Source organism: Anser anser (genome assembly GCF_964211835.1).
Source record: "Anser anser genome assembly, chromosome: 9".
In the NCBI taxonomy this organism is placed as follows: domain Eukaryota; kingdom Metazoa; phylum Chordata; class Aves; order Anseriformes; family Anatidae; genus Anser; species Anser anser.
The window spans coordinates 9225671-9248533 of record NC_139729.1 but is presented as its reverse complement, the minus strand read 5'-3'; the positions used below and the strand labels follow the sequence as shown (position 1 = coordinate 9248533).

At 36.6% G+C, this 22863-nt stretch overlaps 1 protein-coding gene and 1 long non-coding RNA gene across 10 annotated transcripts in view; both read left to right on the top strand.

The window, feature by feature from the left end:
- Positions 1 to 22863, top strand: part of CLSTN2 (calsyntenin 2) — a 342914-nt gene that overhangs the window by 174867 nt on the left and 145184 nt on the right. The gene's annotated exons all lie outside the window — the stretch shown is intronic.
- LOC310904477 lies at positions 42 to 22226 on the top strand. Of its 2 annotated transcripts, none has more exons than XR_014588389.1 (3): positions 42 to 65; positions 20585 to 20770; positions 20866 to 22226. It is a non-coding gene; the product is annotated as an uncharacterized lncRNA (long non-coding RNA). The 2 variants fall into 2 exon arrangements; XR_014588390.1 differs by lacking the exon at positions 42 to 65 and adding an exon at positions 107 to 557.

The window sequence follows — 22863 nt, the reverse complement described above, 5'->3', positions numbered from 1 at the left end:
TGCGGGGGGGCTGTGGCTGCCTCACAGAGCCCTGGGGTCTCACCAGCTCCATTTTGTGGTGGGAGGTGAGGCGTCCTCTCTGAGCGCTGGGGCACCTCACACCTTGCTTCATGCCTACTGCTCATGCCTGCGGGCTTTTCTGTTTGGTCAGGTTGTGAGTATGCTCGGGAGGTTGGTCTGGGGTCAAGAGAGGAGAGAGCCGTACATGTCTTTCTGCACGGAGCCATTAGCTGAAGACCCCAAGATGTGGTAGCTGTGTGTGAAGTTAGAAATAGGGATGAGTGTTGGTCCTCAGCATTTTCTCTAAGCCTGTCCCTTAACGTGCTCCCTTTCTAGATTGTTTCTGCATTAGAATGTAGGAGAAAATTGGACCTATTGCGTTATCTCAGCAGTGTTAAGAATGTGCAAGGAAAACTGCCACTGTGTTTTGGGGATTTTTATTTGAACATAAATCTTATGTTGTTATAAGAACGAGAAAATAGCGTTCTCCTCAGAAGATGACAAGCTAGTGAGTAGTAATATGCTCCACACAAAGAGAGTCAAGTAGTGAAAGAGGGGTAAATGTCTTTTTTTCTTTCCTGATTGTTTTTCTCAGTAATCTCATGTGTGTCTGGTTGGTGTGTTTGTTTTCATTTTTATAAATAACCCATATCTTGTGTTTATCTAGGTTGGTGAGAAGGTGGGAAGAGGTGGTCCATGGGGGGAAAAAAAAAGCTGTGTAATAGTAACATTTTGTGGGATATAAGAAAGTTTAAAAAGTTTTTTTTTTTAACTTTTGCTTCAATTTCCTGAAGCTGTTATTAAAATGGATGAAGTACTATATCTGAACCTTTGAATTGCTTCAAAGGGAAATATGTCATCACTTTGCAATTTCTGCAAGCTTTTCTTCAGCTTGCCAGCCCTAGGTTATGGATGAGCATACTTTAAGGAGAAGAGCTGTATGGTGGATTTTAAATGCTTTCATCTTTAATTGGAGAGGGAGGGAGAACCATTTAAAACGGTCATAAAAATTTTAATGTAATTTGCAGCCCATTTAATACATTGATTTAGGCAACAACAGAAGTATAGATTCAGCTACGTAGGGTGCTAAGTGACTGAAGCTTTCACACTGGAATGCTGACCAAGAAGTCTGTTATGAATGCTGGTGTATTTGACTTTTATAGTTACCTAGAGAAATTCTCTTTGTAGTTTCACATGGCCTAAATTTTAGTTCTGTTGTAATACAAATAATACGGAACAATACAAGTGTTGAAATAATTACCTTGCACTAAATGAAAAGGTAGCCTGGAGTGATAATTCTCGTGCTTATAGTGAATGTATGTGTTGATTGCGTGAGGTGCTACAGGTGTTTATTTGTAAAAAAAACTTGATCAACAACACTGTGACCTGGTTTATGTTTTGCTTCCTCTCTCACCAACTAAATTAAAAGCTAGCAGATGCATGTGCATAACACAATAAGCTTTTGCATTCTTTGATCAACATTTAACCCAAGTTCAGACAAAGACATTTCGTAGTATGAACACTTGAATGTTTTTTCTCAGTACCTCTAACCTGCAGTGATAAGTGTAAGTAAATACCAGCATTTTATGCCTAATAAAATGAGGGAAATAGACAGAAATTTAGTATCAAAATCTGAAGTCTGATTTGCTCTATCACAACCTGCAGCATTTGTTGATGTATTTGACAACCTTATGCTCACAGACTTACAGTTCGCTGTTCTTGGTTTACATGACTACATCTGACATTTTGCCTATGCATTTCTTATCAGTGTTCTTCGGTAATGAAAACTGATAGGGAGGGCAAGCTCTTGCTGCTCTGCACTTTGACATTCCTTTTGGCTGTTTCAGTATTGCTTTTACTGCCTGATTATCTTATTTTATTTTTTTTTTGCTGAAACTTGATGGCCTCCTATTTGATTTGAGGCTTATGGGGAGTAAACGTGAAAGTCTCCAAAAGACACTCTCCACTATGTACTCTGAAGAAGCTAATGATGCTTATAGGTTTTGTTTGAATTTTGTAGTCCATGGTGTTGAACAGAAAAACTTACGGGGTAAATTCAGTGTACCCAATACAGCGTTTCCGTTTAGAGTTGGCAGATGGGTAGTGCCACAGTAGCTCATTGTTCAAGACATAGTGTGACTAAGGTCAGAGCCAGGCCAAGATTCTTCAAAAAATTTGTCCAAAATGAATTCTACAGCCTTCTTGATGAGGAGTGAGATTCTTTTTTCTGAAAAAATGGATGCAGCCATGTGTCTGGAACAGGAAAGTGGGAGAGTTAGACATGTTGTTTTGCTACTGGAGAGGAAAGGATAGTTAGCGTATGTTGCCCAAGAGGTGCCGTATCCCAAATGCTTGCCATTCCTTTATGTGGACTCATCCCTTGTTTTGCAAATAGGAACCTGACATCCCTGATGTGGTATTGGCTAAGTTGGCTTCCTTAATTAATGCCTTGATTTGCCTGTAGCAAAGTTGTCACTGATCAAAATAAATTGGGCTTTGGAAACATCTGGCAGAAATCACCTTGACTTCATTCTGTTGTTACCTGGAAAAACCCTATCTGTGTTGGAGCTTGTGGGATGTACTGGAGGAGGACTCAGAGAAGAACGCAAGTACGAAAAGCTGGCTGCCTTCATCCCCAGACACTGCAGCAAGAAGGAAAACATGAAAATATTTGCACTTTCTCAGTTAGCAATTAAAGATTTATTGACCTTCACCAGTACTTAGAGGGATGTATATTAAAGACTAAGATCACAGGCTTTCTCTAAGAAACCTTAGTATATGAAAGCAGCACAGCATCAGGCTTGTTATGTGACTAAGAGCCCAAACAAGACATGCTTTCCTTTGAGTAGCAGATGACTGCTTTGCTTCTCTGTAGTTAGTTATCTGGGTGTCAGTGTGGACAGAATATTTGAATGAGAGAAAAATGGTAGGAACAGTTCAGAAGAACAACAAACATACAGTAGGTTGACTGTATTGAAGAAAGGACTGGGTGACCTTGGAGGTGAGTTTGGAAGTGAAAAGAAAACAGATGCTGAGACTGGTATAAACTAACACATAATTTGAGTTGGAGGAGAGGGAAAAGTGGAATCTTGATAAAGAGAGAGAAGTAAGAATAAAAGCAACAAAATGTAGCAAGTTGCCAAGTAAATTTTTTTTTTTTAATGCTTATTGGCAATTTTTACTTTTATTATGTACAATAAAGTGTAGTCATGATTCTAGTCTTTGAAGTTGTGGAGGATTTGAGCACAACAGATTTGGCAACAAGTGTTTGTTCTGTAAATTAATCCTGTCACTACTTTTAAGAAAACTTTCACCTTGAAAAATAGGAAGGCTTCCGCAGAATAGAGAGCTAGAGAGAGAGCTAGTTCTCTTGTACATAAGAGAGTTTTACAGAGTCCTAATGGAGTACATAGCTGAATGATTTACATGATTAATTTTAATGATTTTATTTGCAATCTACCTCTTTTAATATACTTCTCTGCTGTAAAAGTACAGTGGTAATACCAGGAGACAGTGTAAGAGCTATTATTTATCTAGATTTTTTTTCTTATTGATTTTAATGCCTTATTATTCATCTCAGACTCTTAATAATGAATATGAAAATTAAGGTGTTTCTACAGTACTTCAGAATATACTTGATTAAAAAGGAAACGAATGTATATGGACACACTGTATACCTTAGTCAAACATCTTTAGGTCATTTCTTGAGAATGGATAGCTGATGCTTAAGTTTGTAGTTGTGAGATTGGTTACAAATGTAGAATACACAACAAAGCAGTTAACAAGAATCCCAGAAATGTGATGGTTTGTCTATTGTATGTTTAAATTAGGTGCAAAAGCATTTCCTTAATGGTGAAAACAGGTTCCCTGAAGGCTGTTTATGTCTCTTATGGTTTTAGTTATTATTCAAACCTTATTGATCTGAACAGAATTATACAAACATATTGTCTATTCTCCTTGAGGTATAGTACAGAATTACCATTATAATTCATTGTACTGCTATGCAGTGTTTTAAAATTAGGAGGAAGCATTTACAAAACAACTTGCATTTGTTGGATTACTAACAAGGTTTTATATAAATATGTAACTTGCAGGTATTTCATAGATTCTGGCTGCTTCCCAGTGTTGCAGAGGGGAATGTGGTTACACACGCCACCTTTAAGGGTTTTGCTTGGTTTTAGGGCAAGGTATAAACAATACTGCAATTTTGGAGAATTCTTTTAACTACTTTGGAAAGTACATAGTGTAAAATAGATGTTTGTGTTTATCCCAGAGGTGGCTGTGTTTCAGTGGGATCTGGTGTGACGCTGACATGGTCCTTAGTGGTCTCTTAGAAATTCTTTGCCATGTGATCAGGCTTAAGATGATTTGGAAGATGCTTAAGGTTAAATTATCCTATTGTCCCAAATAACGTTTGTTTATTGCTTTGACTTTTATCTTGGTCTTATAGTTTGTAATTCTAAATTTTCATTACAGATTAGAATTAATACTGAAAAAGCAAAGGTATATGAGCTTGAATTTCCATATTCATTAAAAATGTGTTAGCTGTTCCTTGAAATAAGCATTACTGCATGCAGTTGATGCTATGATTGTACAGTAGTTGAGCTGTATGCTGCCCAAAATAGTAAAGTGTATGCTGTTAATATATGGGGTAAAATAAGCAAGCAGTATTAAGGACATAACTGATTTCTGTAGATAAGAGAACTGAATTTTGTCTGTCCTTATGGGTGGAGAGACACCTGCAAATATAATATATCAGCGGGGGTTCTAAAACAATTCTTTACAGTTTTTCATGTAAATCTCTTCAGTATAGTAGTCTTACTTGTGTGTCAAGTATTGGTAAACAGTGTTAAAAATGAATACTAGCACTGAAAGTGTTGAGATTATGTAAAACCCAATAGAAACCTGAGGGCTGAAAAAAGTAAATCAATACTTTATGACTGTGTTGTAAAAAGCTTATAAAAGGATGTCTATGCAGAAGAGCACTTTTAAAATGTCAGTATTTAACGATTTTCTAGAGGCATAGGTGCTGCATATTTCAGTCCGTGGACCAAAAGATATGGCCCCTTCTGTTGAGCTTTCTTGTCATGTACCACTTTGAAAATCAGTTGGGTGTTAGACATTTTATCATCCAGCACATCTCATTGCTTTTTAGGATTTGTTTTGATGTCGACGAACAGGGAAAACTTGAGATGGAGTGTTCTTGTTTCTGCCAGGTGTTGTGGTTTGGCAACTAAGTACCATACAGCTTCTCCCTTGCTCCCCTCCTTTAGCAGAAGGGGTTGTTGGGGTTGGGCAGAAAACAAGATGGAGGGAAAAAAAAATCAGCCTGTGGGTTTGAGGTAGGAGCAGTTTAATGAAAGAAAAGGCAAAGGCTGCAAGGAAGAAAAAGGAGGGAAAAAAAAAATTCTCCACTGCTCATCAGCAAGTGATATTCAGCCACCTCCTGGGAAGCAGGGCCTCAATTTGTATAGCACTTGTTCAGGAAGAAAAACATTTCTGTAAGAAGAGTCTCCTCCCTTCTTCTCCTTCCCCTCTCCCCCAGGGTGTGGGGGGAAGCGTAACAGTGTCCCAGCCAGACCCAGTATACCACGCTATAGATTTTTACACATTTACACACCTCCTGAAATGTGATGTATCATATCTTGCAATATCCAGTGGAATACAGATTTTTTGTTTCCATCTGTTTTATCACTTTGAGCATGAACCTGGAGAAACTCTGAATAGACAGGGGTTAGAAGAGTGTTTTGGCTGTATTCTCAGAATCTGAAAGTGACAGATATGAAAGGGAAGGGCAGTGGCCTTTGTATTTTGCAGATGAAATGGGTAATGTCATTGTACGTGCTGAGGATACTTCCAACATTCTGCTACTTAATTGCATTTTATATCAGAGGAAAGCCTTCATTTAAATGCTTGCTGCTACAAAAACAAGTAGTCTTGCTCATCTCCCTGCAAATGGGAGCACTATTATGAGTTCACAGAATGACTTTCTAAGTTAAAATAACTCTGCAGCACTAAAATAAGTATTTTGGGTTTTACATTCGTGAATTTAAAGTAGGCACAACTATCAGCCTTCAAAAACCAAATTTACCAAACAGATCCAAAAATTGATGTTGGCTCTTATTTGATACAAACATTAAAAACTAAGTGTGACTAGTTTTTCCTCTCATATTTGATTATGGATAAGGACAGAGGGCCTTGAAATAGGAAAGCATTTCTTTTTGATGTAATACGTCCTCTAAAATTGTCAGTCTTGCGAGTGTCTTCTAGGATTCATCCCAGCGTGCTCAGTACCCATCTTGAAAGATGAAGCTCTGCATTTCAGCATGTGTCCTTTTCTAAAGCAATGCAGAAAGTGTAACCTTTCTATTCTGATCTTGGAGTCTTCCTGTGTGCTGTTTAGAAGTCATAATGTTACATCCATGGAAGCAAGTCTTTAGTCTGGAGGTGTAAGAATTCTGGAAATTAGATCAGGATCATCAATAATAGTCTTTGAATGATTTAAGAGAGAATGTCAGAATAGAATGTTGCTATGGGATAACGTCCTCCCACTGCTAGATGAATGTCTTAGCATCCTCTTGGCATTCGTAGGAAATAAACACTGAGGTAAAGCTGAGACATTTATTTCTGAAATGGGAGCGATTTATCCTGATAAAGCATTGTATTCCAGTGACTCTGTTTCCATTATACCAAACAGTTCATGATGGTAGATGCTGTCATTTGATTTGATGGATGTTGATATTTTGTAGAATGACAGTTGAACTTTATGCGACTTTTATGCAAAATATGCATAGGTACTTAGAGAAATGTTGTTTCCTAATGGTTTTGGATGACAGACTTGCCTTTTGCTTTTAGCTGTTCAAAATGACTTTATTTGTCATAATACGTTAAATTTAAAATTCTATATATTTGTCACTCTGAAGTTTACTTAAAAGCATCAAAGTTTTGCTATTTAATGGCTAACAGAAATATTTAATATAACTGTAGCATGTAACAGAGGTGTCCTGTCAGTTAATGCAGTAACAGTTTTCAGTAGCTCACAAATAGCCTGAGCACTCACTCTCAGCTGAAAAATTATAGCAAAGCTGGGGTCGTACACCAGCCTGTGTACACCAGATCTGAAACTGACTTCAAAGCCGGACATGCCATATTCTGCTATCTAACGTTAATGACATCCCAGTCAAGGTGTAGTCTGTGTGCTTGTGTCACTGATGTTGGAAGGTAATGGGAGGTATCTCAATGTGACTTCTGTCCCAAGAAAAACCATAGGACCTGTTCTGAGTACTTGAAGAAGAGGTGATTGGGAACAGTCAGGAAGGATTCATCAAGAGTAAATCACATCTCACCAATCTGACTACCTTTTATGGTAAAATAACTCCGTGAATTAAGAGGAGAGTGGTGGATGTCATTTATGTTCGCTCTAGCAAGGTGCTCAGCACTGTTTCTTATGTCCAAGTTTGCATGTTGCCTGGATGATGAACAAATGGGTGGGTATGGCCAGTCCCAGAGTGCAGTGGCAGTTCATCCTATCCTGCCTGGATAAGTCACCAAGTGCTGCTGCTGCCCGTCCTGAGGCCTCTCCTGTTACACTGACCTGCTGGAGGTGAATGTGTGCACTTGCACAGAGATTGCAGATGATGCCAGATTGAAGGAACCAGTCATTAAGCTCAGGGGCAGGGCTGCAATTCAGAGGGAGCTAGACAGGCTGTAATTCTATACCCTGGATAACTTTTTTAAGGGCACATTCAATTCTACGTTTTACAAAAGAAGGATGTTTTAAATAGAAGGTGGCCTACAGAACTTGTACATTTAGTTTGGGTGTTTTTTTTTTTTTTAAGAATATATTCTTAGATGGAAGGCCAAACATACAAGTCTGACGTAGCGCTCATTCAAGGACTCCATAGGATGTTTTTGCAGAAATATACTTGGGTGAAATATTGGACATGTAAAAATTATTATTTACATTTACAAAATTACAGAAGGTTGATAATATATAAATTGTTTAAGAAAGGTTACTTTTCAACTTTCAGGAAGGAAGGACAATTTAAAAAAAAAAAACACCTAATTCAGTGAAAGGTTCTGGTATTTCTTACCTTGTGATGTTATCCTTCTAAACATAACTGTAAGAAGAAGACTTGATATCTTAGTAACACTGATTGTTAAAATTCTAATTACATCAGCGTTAACAACTGCAGCGTAGATAATATTCCTTCATTATTTGTTCTACGTTTGAAGATCAGTTCATTTACAGTCAATATTTGCACACCAATTTCCATGCATTTGTTTGGAAGTGAATATGTGTAATGAATAATGAGCCAGATAAATTATTTATGTAAGATCACTGTAGATATTAGGAGAAAAGGGCTTAATCATTTCTAGTTTAAGGCTATGGAACCTACAGACCTTGGGAAAATAAACCAAGTTACCTCATTAAAATGTGTAGATGTTTAAAAATAATTAACGCTATGCTGCGTAACAGGAGCAGCATTGTTTCAAAGGGAAACACTGAATACAAATACAGTAACAGGTGAAGAGAGTTGAAGGTAGTCTGTTTATGACACTAACCAGCTAAGCTTGTTTTGCTGTTTCAAGTATACAGGCCAGTTTAATATCAAGGCTAATAAGTCATTGCAGATACTTTAAATAAATTCCAAAGATGCAAAAAGAAGGAATAACGGTCTGTAACAATAACAACCTGCTTTTGATATATTTTGAGATGGCAACAACCAATTCTTTTAGGGATATTTGAGTGATGGAGGATTAATAGACAGTTTTTTGAGAAGGACTGGAGCTAATATTGGAGCCAACCTTACCGCTTTTATGAGGAAACATGACAAATGTAGGCAAAAAAAACAACAACAAGAGAACTTTTTTTCATTCAGACTTTTACTGTAGTACTACTACTACTGGAGAAACATAGGCTCAGCTCATGGTCTTATCAGACATTTCATGACATGACAGACTTGAATTAATGTTGAATTGCTTTAGGTCAATACTCTTGACTGCTGCATTGGTCACAGGCTCAGAGCAACATTGTGAGAGATGGTCTTGTCTGGATAAACCTGACATTTGCTAAACAAAAGGCAAATAAAGGATAAAAGGAAAGAGAATAGGTAGAGAAAGAAAAAGGACAAATAGGGAAGATAAAACATATTTTCAGTCTTTCTGGCTTCAAATTCAGATGAATATGTAACCTATTCACACAAGCTGTTTGACTAGGACAATACAAGTTTGGTATGGTTTATCATAATATTATGATATAGCTCAAGTTTCTTGTGGGATACTGTGATGGATTCAGGGAGACTGTGATCGTGGTGGTTATGCTGATGACGCTTTCCAAAGGATTCCAGAAAGAAGGAATCGGTAAAATGCAGCACCATCTTTGTGTATTGTGGTTCAGTGTTGGACCTAGATCACAGATGCTAATTTCAGATTCCATGCTTTTCTTATTTAGCATTTTTTCTGTGGTTTTGTCTATGTGGTGCCTTCCTGTCTTCCAGCTGATATTGTAAGTGAATTTTAATATTTTTAAATATGTTTCTGTGATAATTACTGTTTTAATGATTTGCTAGGAAGAGGTACTAGAGGGAAGCTGGTGAATGAACCGGTTGAAACAAATACCAGCTTGATTTTTTTTTTTTAAATTTAAACATGTGGCTAACATACAGAGCAATGATGATGGAGGAGAACTGATATCAAAGATTAATTCCATTTTGATGTTTTAATTTTGCTCATAGATGCCTATATCATGCAAGAATTGGCATCACTGAGGTAGCACCTAGCTATCCTGTTGATATATTCAGTAATATGCAATTAATGAGGAGGATTTTTTTTTTTTAATCACCTATGGGGCCCCCTTCCTTACCTCCATGAAAAGCCCCAGTATGACACTAGGAATCAGAAGCTCTTCCTTTCTCTTCATCTTCTCAACTTCAATGATTTTCATTTTGTAAGTCCCTTTATTCTGGACTCCAGTGCTACTGAGCAGCAGCACTATTTAATGACCTTCTGCATCAGCAGTTTCATCTCTTGAGAAATTAAAATTGATTTGTTTTGTCTTTGATACTGAAAATCTAAAGTGTAACTTTTCCTGACTTGTGTAATACTAGCATCTGCAGTCAAGAAACATTAAAGAAGAGAATAAAAAATCACAAATCTTTGTGGAGTTAAGGCTGTTTTACTGTTTTAAAACAAACTGTTAACTAACATGGTCCAAAACAACGACAAAGAAAAAAGGCATGTCACTGTATAGTTTTGTCCCTAATCAGAATTAACACTTTTAAATATTAGTAAGTATATGTATTGATGTAATAGTATAATTATATATTTGTTATATGGATTAATATAATATTACAGGGACTCTGTGCAAAGAAAAAAATTAGTTTTGTATTACTTTTTGTTTCCATTTGTGTTTTATAGGACCTAATTCCTTTCTGTTCTTCGCCATTCTGTCTTAAAAAATTGGCAGGTTAACCTATAGATGTAAGAAGCATTATGCTCATCCTTAAAGGATAAAGTAGTGTTTGACCTCCAACATCTATTCTGTGATAGACTGCAACTTTCAGTTTATTATTTTAACAGATCAATAGGTACATTAACTTCAATAGGAAGCCCAGACTCTGCCTGAAGTTAAATTTGGCAGTTTTTTTAATTAGTTTTATTCTCCCATAAGGTTAAAAATTCTTTAGGACAATCAAAGACAGGAAAGTAATTCACTGGAGAAAAAGCAATGATGCAGAAAATGCCAATATCAATTTCCTAAATAAGTCATAACTTGAATGCCAAGAATCTTGTTTGCGCTACTAACTCTAATAGTATGAGTAAGCTAAGGCACTGATCAGAAGGCACATTTTACAAATTTGTGATTTAACTTAAGAGGATGACTGAGACAAATTAAACCTTGCTGAGCTATATAGGATAGTATCTTGGGGGGGTGGGGGTGGGGAGAAGACCTTTAGCCTAGAGGAAACAGTTTTGGTTGTAGCCCGATTTACATTTTAAAGGCACATGAAGGTGGACAGTTAAGTGCTGAAAGGGAAATTTCCAGTTCGGGTGTGTATTTCGTATGGCATAGCATATTTGAGGTTGAGTGGAACCACAAAATAAGCCATTAAAACAAAGAAGCTAGTTAAGTGAAATAAATGTTCTTTTATTTCTTCCACCTCAAACACACAGTCCATTGAATCTATTGAATCATTGAATCTGTGGTCTATTGGATCTAGCTGGAAAGTGTTTTGCTATAATAACTTGTGGCTCAGTGGTAGAAGAATGAGTGTAAAAGTGCTGAAGCTAATGTTGGTTTCCTCAAAGATAGACAGAGAGCGTATATGAAGACAGATGTAAGGTTTCATGTTGGCCTGAACCAATTGATTTGTCTTCTCCACATCCCACTTTTCTGTAGCTTAAGAAACATGGGAAATTACACTTCTCTTGGGGTGGCAGCTGATCTCGGGCAAAAGTGTCTGCACTGAATGGATGCAGAATGCTCTGTTTCAAATGGGGTTGTAAAACGTGGAAGACTGACATTTCAGGAACCAGCTCAGTGTATCTGCAGTCCATGATCCAGACTGGCTGCTGCTCAGAATGAAGAAGCACCATTTTATGAGGCTCGTTGACAAGACTGGAATGGAAGCACAGATACCTAAATATTTTGATTTTGTTTCTAAAAGGAGTGAAATAGACTTGAGGAAGGTTGTAAGATATCGATGGAAGTAGATTGCTGCTGTAATTCATGAAAAGGAGGAGTTCAGTGACAAAAGCATTGAGGGAAAACTGATTTTCTTAGTCTGTGTCAATGTTTGGGAGCTTTTGAATATTACCAGCCATAGAGACTTAGTACTTCCAATAACACAACTCTTCCTTTGCCTGCCTTCCGTTCACCCTGACCTGCCACACTGCTCAGTCCTGCATACATTTTCCTAAGCTTTAGTTGAAAGCCAGGAAATGAGGGAAACATTGCATGGGAAAAATCAGAAACTTGTTTTCTCCTTTCAATTTCTTGATCATCAGTTTATACTTTGTGCAGTTCTATTTCTTGGGCCAGAAAAATCTCTAAGGAAAGAGTAAATGTCTCCAGAAGTCAAATGGTTCTGATTCAGTAATCCATAATGGTATTAGGAAGTGTGCTGAAGACAGAGAGAGATCTGCTGGATAAAGCATAAATCCTAAGTATTTTTGGTTGCTAGAACACATTTTTCACAAGGCACAGTTTACTGGTCCACTGCTTCAGTTTGGTCTGCATTTCAGCTGGAGAGATCGTACCTTGCTCCCTTTCAGTCCTTAGTTTCTATAGCGATTAGAAGCACTCCAGAGCTGTAGGTAAAATGCAGCCTATTTTTCCCCACTGTGCATGCACATCGTGAAACACAAGTATTTTGCTTCAGCAAAGCTTACTGATATCCTAGGGTGAGACATGCTGAAGAAAGGTAGATAGCGATAATTTTTTGTACTTCATTTTCTAAGAGGGCACAACAGCTAGGCTAGTCAGAATATCTACAATATTATTACATTAAAAACTCTCCTCTCCTCAGAAGGACCGATAGCAAATGGCTCTCAAATGTTAGCTAGATGCATAAAGATAAAAAGTACTAAAAATAAATGTCCAGTATGTTTATATTTACAAAAATATTTTGAAAAATATTTTTCTGGTGTTGTTGCAAAATCTACTATGAGTGGAAAAAAGATGCAAGAAATCTAAAAAGCAGGGTTTTTTTTCTGTTACCAACTTGTGTTTAACTTCAGAATTTCAGATGTTTGAGAATTTTTGGGAGACAGAGGGATTTGGCCAACCTCTCTTCAGTGGTTTGTGGGGACGGGACAAGGGGCAATGGCCACAAAATGGCTCACAGGAAGTTCCACACCAACGTGCAAAAGAACTTCTTCACAGTGAGGGTGACGGAGCACTGGGACAGGCTGCCCAGGGAGGTTGTGGAGTCTCCTTCTCTGGAGGTTCCTTCCAACCCCTACAATTCTGTGGTTCTGTGAATTTTTAGCATCGTTTTGTCCTATCAAGACTCTTTAAAAAAATTATTGAAAGCATTAAAGAAAAGTGAAACTGCTTTCATTTCTGTTTGCACTGTTTTGAAGTGTGGATTGAAGTTAAATGATATTTCAGTTTTAAAATATATTGTGTTCATATTTTATTTTTGAAGAGGTTACATGTTAGTTCTTTACTTTTAAGGGAAAGACATTTATAGACAGCTTTATTATTTTGTTATCCAGGCATAATGCCTTTAAATATATGACTATAGCAATTGTGTGTGTTTTTTTTTACCTTCTAATTATTGCAAATTAATTTATATTATAAAACAGTCTTCAAGATAGTAATCACTTAGCATTATAAGGGCAACCAACCTAGTGGAAATTGATTAAGATGCAATTTATAAAGGAAAACATAAATAGGCTTTTGGAAAATAATGCTGGATATATACACACAGCAAAAAATAAAGTTGAGGATTTTAAGTATCCACCCCACAGGCATAAATAAGGACAAAAGGCAGTTAATTGAAAGAATTTGTAAGGTGTGCTAGTGGAAAAGAATTGTCATTGATTTATAGCAAAAATCCAAATATTGTTGATAGAAACAATATCAACCTACAGCTAGCAGACCAGCCAAATAGTTTAGGAACAGATCTTCAGAAACAAAATTTGTGACATTTGTAGCTCCTTTAAAAACAAGTATGCTGTATTTCACAAACTATTTATAGTGAGAAATATCACATATCTCACTATTTCAAGTGAGAAAATGTTAACTGTTGGGAAGACTTGGAGGATTTTTTAAAATTTATTTTTAAATTTGTTTTTCCCCCCAGAAAATGTAAATAAATGTACACTCTTCTCAACCTGTGCAATGAAGCTCTTCTATTAAAATATCCATGGGAACAGACAGAAAAAATAGCGAGAAATAATAATAATTTACTCTGTGAAAATTAGTATTTACTTGTAAGTTGGTGGTAAAATGTCCCTGGGTTTTCAGGTTTCTTCCAATTTTAGTCTTATGCTCAGTTTAGGTAGTCGTACCTTTTATTTTCTTGTGCAAATGCTTTATTTGCATGACCAGTTAATTTTTTTTGCATGTATTTCTAAATATTGCTCATTTAGGTTAATAATGCTAAATTGTGTCCTTTTGTAAAGTTATAACTAACTAAGTGTTATATTTTGAGATGAGCTTTGCTTATATATAACTCTGTGAAAGCAGCAGAAATAAATAGAAACAGCTACTGATACGTAGATACATACCCGTGTGTACTCACACAGGATATGATCATTTGTCTTTTTCACTTCTCTTTTGTGAGGAGCGTCAGGGTTTAGCAGTGATTATCAAGAGGGCCTTGTGCCATGAAGTCAGTGCCTTCGTCTTGTGGACCTTTTATTTTTTTGTGTGGATTAATAAAGTCAGTGGTAATCAGTGAGCACTTGCACTGTAGTGTCTTCTGCCTTTCAGTTCTGTGGACCATGCTCTCTGACAATGTTAAGGATTATGAAGTTTTTCTTAGTTTTTACTGTACACAGGTTAATTTGATAGGCTCAGCTCAAATGGAGGCTTACTAAGTTGCTGTGAAATGACTTAGTTCCTCGCTGACCTGCGCTTTGTGTTTGCACTTGGGCAACTCTCTCCCCAGTCAGAATTCTGCACTGACTAGGAGTCATGTTTCACATTTACTTTGTACAAATGTAAGTGATATTATGCAAGTCAAATACTAGTGAGAAATAGTTTCTTGTCATATCTACCTCTGTGTAGCAAATAGGACTAACTACTTCATGTCATGCTGGTATTCTCACATCTGTTTATTTGGTGATGTCAGCTGTGTAGTGTTCGAGTGTATCTGGAGGAATGCTTTGATTTTTTTCTCCTGCCTTATTCCATAGTGCAACCTCCTATTCCTCTAAATGAAAAAATGAACATGTGAACTAAGCTTTGCTTAAGAAATCTATTTCTTTTCATTCCTTGGGCTTGGTTACCTTCAGGCCAGAGGCTGTGAAAGATCTAGGAGCTCTCATGTTTTCTCTGTCTTTATGCTGGTTAGACCACAGGCTAGGTCTGCAGTTGTGGTCATTAGCCACTTGCTTAGTTTCAAGGCGATGATGCTTTCCTTTCCCTGTATTTAAACCTGTGGTGCAGCCATTATATGTACAGTGCTTGTAGCACTACTGTCAAAGGTGTGGCAAAAAAACTTAGTAGTGACAGAAGGAATATTCTTAGTGTGGCAAGAATGCAGGTAGTGTCATAACTATCCTCGTTAGAACAGATTAGAAGCAATTAGGAACAAAAAATTGAAGTAGTGACAGCTCTTCAAAGTAGGTTGTGTTTGTGTATCTAGTATGTGTAATGTAATGGTGGAGATTATAAGAGGACTTTAATGTCATATGTTTCATAGATTAAGCATAAGAATGATTTACAATAAATCTTAAAGAAATCTTAAAGTATCGACATGTATATTGTAAAAATTGTGCCATTACCAAAGATTTATTTTTAAGTTACTATACTCTACGTATTTGCCCACTCGCAGTAAGAAACAGTGTTTTATTCCAATTTGGTTATACTTCCATGCAGAACATGTTGTTTTGTTACACTTACGGCTTCCTTGACTTTCAAAACAAACATTTTAAAGGAAACATTTCTCAAGGAGCTGATACCAGAACTGTGCATTAATAAGCATCTAAATTACATATCTTGCCATGTAGAACAAATTGGATTTCTTTTCATTAATACCAAGGAAGCAGAAAACAAGCTGAATCCCGAGTGAATTAAATGAACATAATTATCTGCCATTTCTTCTGCTACTGTAAAACAGTTTTTATTCAATTAACTCATGAGCATGTAACCACTATTTCCATGGAGTTCAAAACAGCTTGTGTCAAAATCAAGGAATTTCCATATACATTGTATGCAGTAGTTTCAAACCATCTATTACCCTAATCATGGCAAGTGTTCTTGTACGTTTTTTCAGCTTAAACCAACAACCTGCTAGTGGTTCTGCAATTTTTTTCTCCTAAGCAATTTTTTGAAATGCTGTAGTACCGTGCTTGAAACATGAATATTTGTTTATTGTTTTGTTGAACTTGATTCCAGCTTGGTAGAAAATAACCTTAAACATTAGTTCCCATAAGGAATTAGGAGAAAAATGCACACAAAGTTGTGTGTGTGGTTTTTTTTTTGCGTTTAAGAAGCTTGATGGGGACTAAAAATCTCATAGTTACCATACTCTTAATTATTAACTTTGCTAGCTTTCTGTTGAGAACTTTATATTATTACTGTGTTTTTAACGTCTAATCAGTGTGGAACTGGTAAGATGTTATATAAAATACAGAAGAGAAATACTAATATTTAATACTTGGAGGTCTGTTTTTTCCCCCCTCCTTCCAATTATGAATTTCTAACTGGGGCAAGTTCTATTTTATGGGAGACCAGAGGAAAAACTCTTTTCTGCTTTGTTTGAAGTGATCTATTTATTTATTTATTTATTTTGAGAATGGGTTCCCAGAACTTCTAATTTTTGCCTCATCCTGTAATGTTTCTGGCTGGTAGTTAATTATTTATTCCTTTCAATATCACTCTAGAGATCCTTGATGGATTAAAGCTTCAGTGCAAAACATTTACATAATAAGATAAATCTCATAATGATACAGAAAAAAGTGTCCCAAAGTAATGAAAGTAGTTTTCCCTTAATGTTATATGCAGAAACAATTTGTGTTATAGCTTTTTAAAAACATATTCTGTTACTCATAGTACAGAATAACAGTTAATTTAAAAACAGCAGCTATATCATTAGATGAATCTGCTAGAGATGAGAAATCTCTGTGAGTGTTCGGTAGGGCTCCAAGTTAAGATTGCAATGCCAGAGCAATATAGCTGTGCCTTGCAAAACTTTGTGAGATAGAAGAGATATTGCCACCCTCTACAGGGACAAGAGGAAGACTTATGCTGATTGCTCTGAAGGGAAAGAGGAAAGGTCTCTTGCTTATCCTAAATCAGAACAAATCCCTGGAAGCTAGAGGATTTGGATGAAATACAATTCCTGTTTCTTGATCAGACTACACAATCACTGTAAAATATTATTGCTGTTGAAATGTTCTTTATTGCTCTTCAGACTACGGTTACTGGCTCCACAGCTGTATTGATGGAATAGTTTGTTTGGATATTCAAACTCCAGCACAGATCAGTGCTCTTGATTTTTGTTTTTGAAACTTTTACTTAACGAATAGCTGTCTGCCCAAGAGCATGGTCTAATGTTTACTTCAGTGATGGTGACCTGTAAAGGATGCCATGTTTGCTTGGAACAATATGAAATGTATCTGTACGTACATCAGTTCTTAACAATCCGAGCTTGAACAAATTTAGGTTGCATATTAAGCCAGAAATGCATCTGAACTTTATGTGAACTGAAAAGTGGATCTGCTTTGTTGTTCTGTCTTCTCTTTCTTATATTCTTGAAAGTACACTTCTTGGATTTGCTGTTCTACTCTTCTGTCCTCCATTTAGGTTCAGAAATAAAACAACATCATGTGGCTTGTGCAATCATCAATTTTTATTATCTGTTAAAAAATATCCTTTTTTGAGATTTAGCATGACATATGATGGAATGGGGATTCTTTTTATATTTGAAAGGATGATTACTACATTATGCTTGACTTGAGCTGCGTTTGTACACAGGGAGAAGTAACAGACAAATGCCATCATTGTAGAATGGCTGTCCGCTTTTAAGTTCTGCATATTCTGGAAGGGAAATGTGTATCTCCTGTGTAAGAAATACTGTTTCTTAAAGATGAAAGAGTAAATAACTTGATGTAAATGCTTTAATGTAAAGCATTATAGTATTCAATGTATGACGCAGGCAAGTGCTTCTGGGATACCCTTTTTTAATTTACAAGTAAAACACTTCAGGATTTCTCGTTGTTGTTGTTTTGCCAATGCTACAAGCTCAGCTTGAGATGTAAATCAAGCTGTGTTCATTCTGGTTCATGCATCATTGCCAATAAAATGTTTCTGGAACTGACACTTAGCTGGCAGTCTGCTGGTTATTTGGGGATGGAATCCAGCTTGCGTTTCCATAATGGTCCTGATTCTCCAGAGCTATTGCAATAAATACTAAAGGTGAATTTTTGCTGCTTGTGCAGACACACAAGTTTGAAAACACTGAGCTGAGATGGTCACCCCCAAGATTCCTCCCAAAGTCTATGGGTGCTGTGAAGGCTGTGTCCTCCCTCCCCACTGCCAGCATGTGTCCCAAGGTTACTCTGAGGGCTCTGAAGTGCCTGATGACCATAGCTGCTGGCTGTTGCATTGTTTAGCATGGGGAAGCTGTTGTCATTTTGATGCTACATCCATCTGAGATGAGAGGAGGCTGAGTGCGGATTGTTTTGTGTGGCTGTTTTTGTTTCTGATACTAAAGAAGCAGCTGAGAATGCATAGCTGGAGGCTGTAGGAGTGTGGTGGTTGTGGCGGTATGGCCTGGAGCAGGCAGTGCTGCTGGCTGAGCAGTCACTGGGCCTGCCACCGGGATTGTCGTGGCTGTAGCGCTGTGTTGGAAGTGATTGCTTTAGCTAGCAGGCTGCTCCTGGGGGAAGGGGCCTCCAAAAACGCCTCAGGGGTGGGAGTGCTTGTGCAGCACAGAGAGGTCAGTAGTCTGGTGTTACTGTTTCACAAGGACCTGTATTTAGAGTTACCTTCTGAAGTTATTTGAGTAATGTCCTTGTTATGAGGGGTTGATGACGGGGCTATTTGGGCATCTCTTCAGGCTTATAGCTAAAAACAGCTTCTAATGAACACTGAATGAGGGCCTGAATTTTCCTGGAGCTTTCCCATTAAAACAATGTTGATTTTCTTTTTTTTGACTAAAAGAACTTTTTTTTATATAAGCATTTTGTCTATAGCTTATCAATTATATTTTTCATTAACCAGGTTAAACTTTTTTTATTTAATGTCTTTGTGAAGTTCTAATGAATACAATCTGTAGACTTCTAAGCTTTAAACAGCCTTTTGATTTCTGCTTTATGAAATGTCCATAATTATATATTTATTTTAAAATTCAAAACTTTATTTTTAAAATCAGTTTGTTATATGCTTGCATTAACAACAGAAATAGGCTTCTTTTAAGCTCCTATCTGTGTAGTGTGAATGAATATGGTACTGTAACATCACGTCTGGTAATAATTTGCTTGTATTTAATTTTCCTCCTATTTTTTTTATGTGAAATTAAAATGCCACTCGACTATCCTCTCAGACTACCTTTTCATTCTGTAATGCTATAAATCCACATCATCAGTGTTTTTTAACATCGGGGGGTGTTTTGTGTCGAGTAGAGCTTGAAAAGAGTAATTGAAATCTTGAATAATGCCATTCAACTTTCTGTAGCTTTTTTCTCACACCCTTACCCTGAAAGTGCATAAAAGGCACAAAAAAACAAACAACAAAAAAAAAAACCACTCTCTTGGGCCATGTATCAAGTTTTGCTCATGATGCACGTTAGACTTGCCTGGCATATGACAAGACAACTTCTTCGTTCCATAGATGAGTTGAGTTTGGTCTCTGTGCTTACTAGACAGTAAGGCCTAGTGACATTGCCAGGACTCATATAAATTACATTTTCATGAAACTCTAATTGTACCTGTGAATTTAAGTTTTGATCTTTCTACAATTGAACAAAACAAACAAATGAACACCTTTATTTGTCTTCAGTGCAGGTGGAAGAGTGTCTATTAGGCTGTTTCTCAATTAGCCTCAGAAGATATCTTAATAAATAAATTGAAAAAAGCTACTGTAATTAAAAAAAAAAAGCCACCACTTGTTCACAAAACAGGGCAAGGACTGGTGTTAATCTTGAGGACTCTCCATGTCTATCTGACAGTATGGCTGAATGTTCCCCTGTAAAGACAGGGTGACTGGGCAATTATAGCAGCAGATTTTTCCATGCAGGAGTACAGCAAAAGCTCCTTGGTATGACTGACATAAATTTGACATTTGTGATTTCAGATTTTTGATCTGGAGATCTGCCCATAACAGTCATTACAAACGAAGTACCCCATTAATTTGAACTGCTCTATATGAGTAGATATTTAAATGAGATTACAGTGCAAAGATATTTGTATATGTCTTCAGTAAATATTTCATAAAAAGAATTTATGCCAAGTTTGTAAGAAACTACAGGGCATGAAGAAATGAAAAGCATTCACAAGTCCATACTAGCACTGTTTACAATGCCAGACAGTAAAACAGTCATTACATTTTAGTAATTTGTTGTTGTTCTAAATGTATTTCTGCATTTAGCATTAATTTGTATAATACGTTAGATTTTTTTTCTATCCTCATTCTTCTGGGAGATGAAAATTTTCGTCTTTAACAACTGTGCTTTATAACTCAAATCTGTGTCCTACTTCTGTAGTTTCTTTGAAATTTTCAAGAAGCTGACTAAGACGCAGTAACTTCCTGTTTTACCAAATCAACTATTTGCTTACTTGTTACCCAATGTTCTAAGGATGGCTTTTCAACATCCTAATATATTCCATCTCAGTAACAGTTCAGAATTGTCTTCCTATGTTCTGTATGCTTGGATGCTTTTTAAAATGAGGTGTTCCTGTGGAACAGGCTTGATACACGTTCTCGAAGATAACAGTAAACTGATATCACCATGTGGATTTTGAACAAAAGGCTCTTCAATGATCTGCAAGGACAAAGATGCCAAGAGAAGAGAGCGCAGAGCATCAGTATGATTAAAAAGAATTCCTGATAATAATCATGAGTCATCTACTTAAAATTTTCCATCATTGCAGAGTAAGCAATATATGCAATTTAAATACATGGGAAAATAATGCAACATAAATATACTCACCCTTTTATTCAGTATTATCTACTTTTCCATTTTGAAGGGTTAATGCTGCATGTGTTACAACTTTGTAAAGCCCAAGAACTGGAATGCGTGTCTGGAAGACCTGGAACAGGATGTTTCCCCTTCAAAGGCATGTTTACTTCCCAGTATTATTTTAATGCCTATTTTTCCCCTTCGTCGTTGCACTGTTGCCAGCACAAGTTGTTTGTTGCCAGCACATCCTGTTGTCAGAGTTTGTCCTTGGTTGGCTTCCAGTGCAAGTACTAAGAGTGTTCTGTTTTGATGAAGTAGGAATATATAGGTTGTCATAGTTTTTGTTTGTTTGTTTGTTTTAATGAATGTGTATCCAGTATCAAACATTTACAAGGGGCAAGTACATATACTGTCAAATTACTATCACTTACTGTCTCCATTCAGCAGGTGAATTGAAATTGCAGGCATTTGTGTGAATTCTATAGTTAGCTGCCTTAAAGAAACTTTAAGGAAAGAAAAGTCTTGACTGTTTTTGGTAATGTTTTTTAATCAATAGATCTCCATTCTCTACAAATAAGAACAAATTCTCTTAGCACTCAAGATAAAAACTTTGGTGCAGTAGGATACAACGTTTTGCAAAATAATGGATGTCAGTAATGTTTTGTTGGTTGATATACTTACTATAATTAACAGCGGTCACTGTAGTATTTTGGGGATATTTTAATGGATGTTTCATTTTTCTTTTATTCTTTTCACGCTGTTATTAGCAGCAAATCAAAATTATTCTAACCTCAGACTTGCATTTGTGGTATGTGATCCTGCAATCACATGGTTTAGTTGCTCGACTTTGCCTGACTTTTCTCACTTGAAGCCCATGAAGTAAAGTCAGGCAGATCAATGAAGCAAGTAGAACTAACCTAGGATGTTTGGATAGTTGTTCTACGCTGTACAGCTTTTGTTCGTGTGCCAGAAAAGCTGCTGAACATCCTCCTCATCCAAACCGCAGCTGTATCCAATCCTGGTTCACTTGTGGCTGCAAAATCAAACTCCTAAATAATAGCCTGTCAAAAAAGGTTAATTTTCAGGTCTGATACTCGTGACAGTGTACTGTTAAACTATATAGCATCAGTTTAAATGTCCAAACATATAATAGAGTTTGCCCTAGAAATTAAAATTATCATGTAAACTGACAAAATTTATACTGGCGTCTAATTATGGTGTATAATAGGGTCTTGTTCCACTGTACTAACACCTCTCTTTAATTTTTATTTTTTTCAAATCTCATTAATCTGGACACGCAAGTTTTATTCTGTTTTGGACTCTAACTTGCTACAATTGCAATTCTGTTTTATAAATTCTGTTATGGTTAATTAGCAATTTTTATTGAAAACAATTTGCTACTAGATTAAATAAGAATCCGTAATCCAGACTCTGTCTTATCTTCATTTAAACATTGAAGCCTGAGAACAATTTTGAAGATGATTCTCTTTAACCGAAGTTTCCTGTGTTGTTTCTTTAAAGCTGCAACTCTATTTTCTGTGAATGTGCTTTCAGTAATAAGAGCCTTAGGGTGTCATCTTTTGTTTCTGTTCTTTTTGTATTTCTGATTGATGGCATTTGTAGAAGAATCGATTTCACTTAGTAAGAAGTCTGCCATGCTGCTGCGCTGGTGGTATTGTGGGAGTTTCATTTTCACTTATCCTTGGAGTGTCTGAGTGTTGGCGATAGAGGTTATGACATTTCTAGAAGAGCCTCAGCTCTGTAGTTTCTGCTCTTTGTAAGAGCAGACAAATACTATGAAGTCCTTCTGATAAGGCAGAAAGGATGCTGTGAACTGGATGGTATTGTAAGGGACCATACTGATGTTGTTGGCTGGCTTTTACCACGTTCATCTGAAAGAAACATTTTGTTAGCCATAACCAGAGTGCAAATTTTATCCTAATTCTGTGGTTGCTTTTGTTCATCTTGGCTGGGGACAGAGAAGGATTGCTCCAGTGTTGAAAGATGAACAGTAATGATTTGGGTGGGGCCTAAAGGAGTTTGAAGGAACTTGAGTGTAATGCCT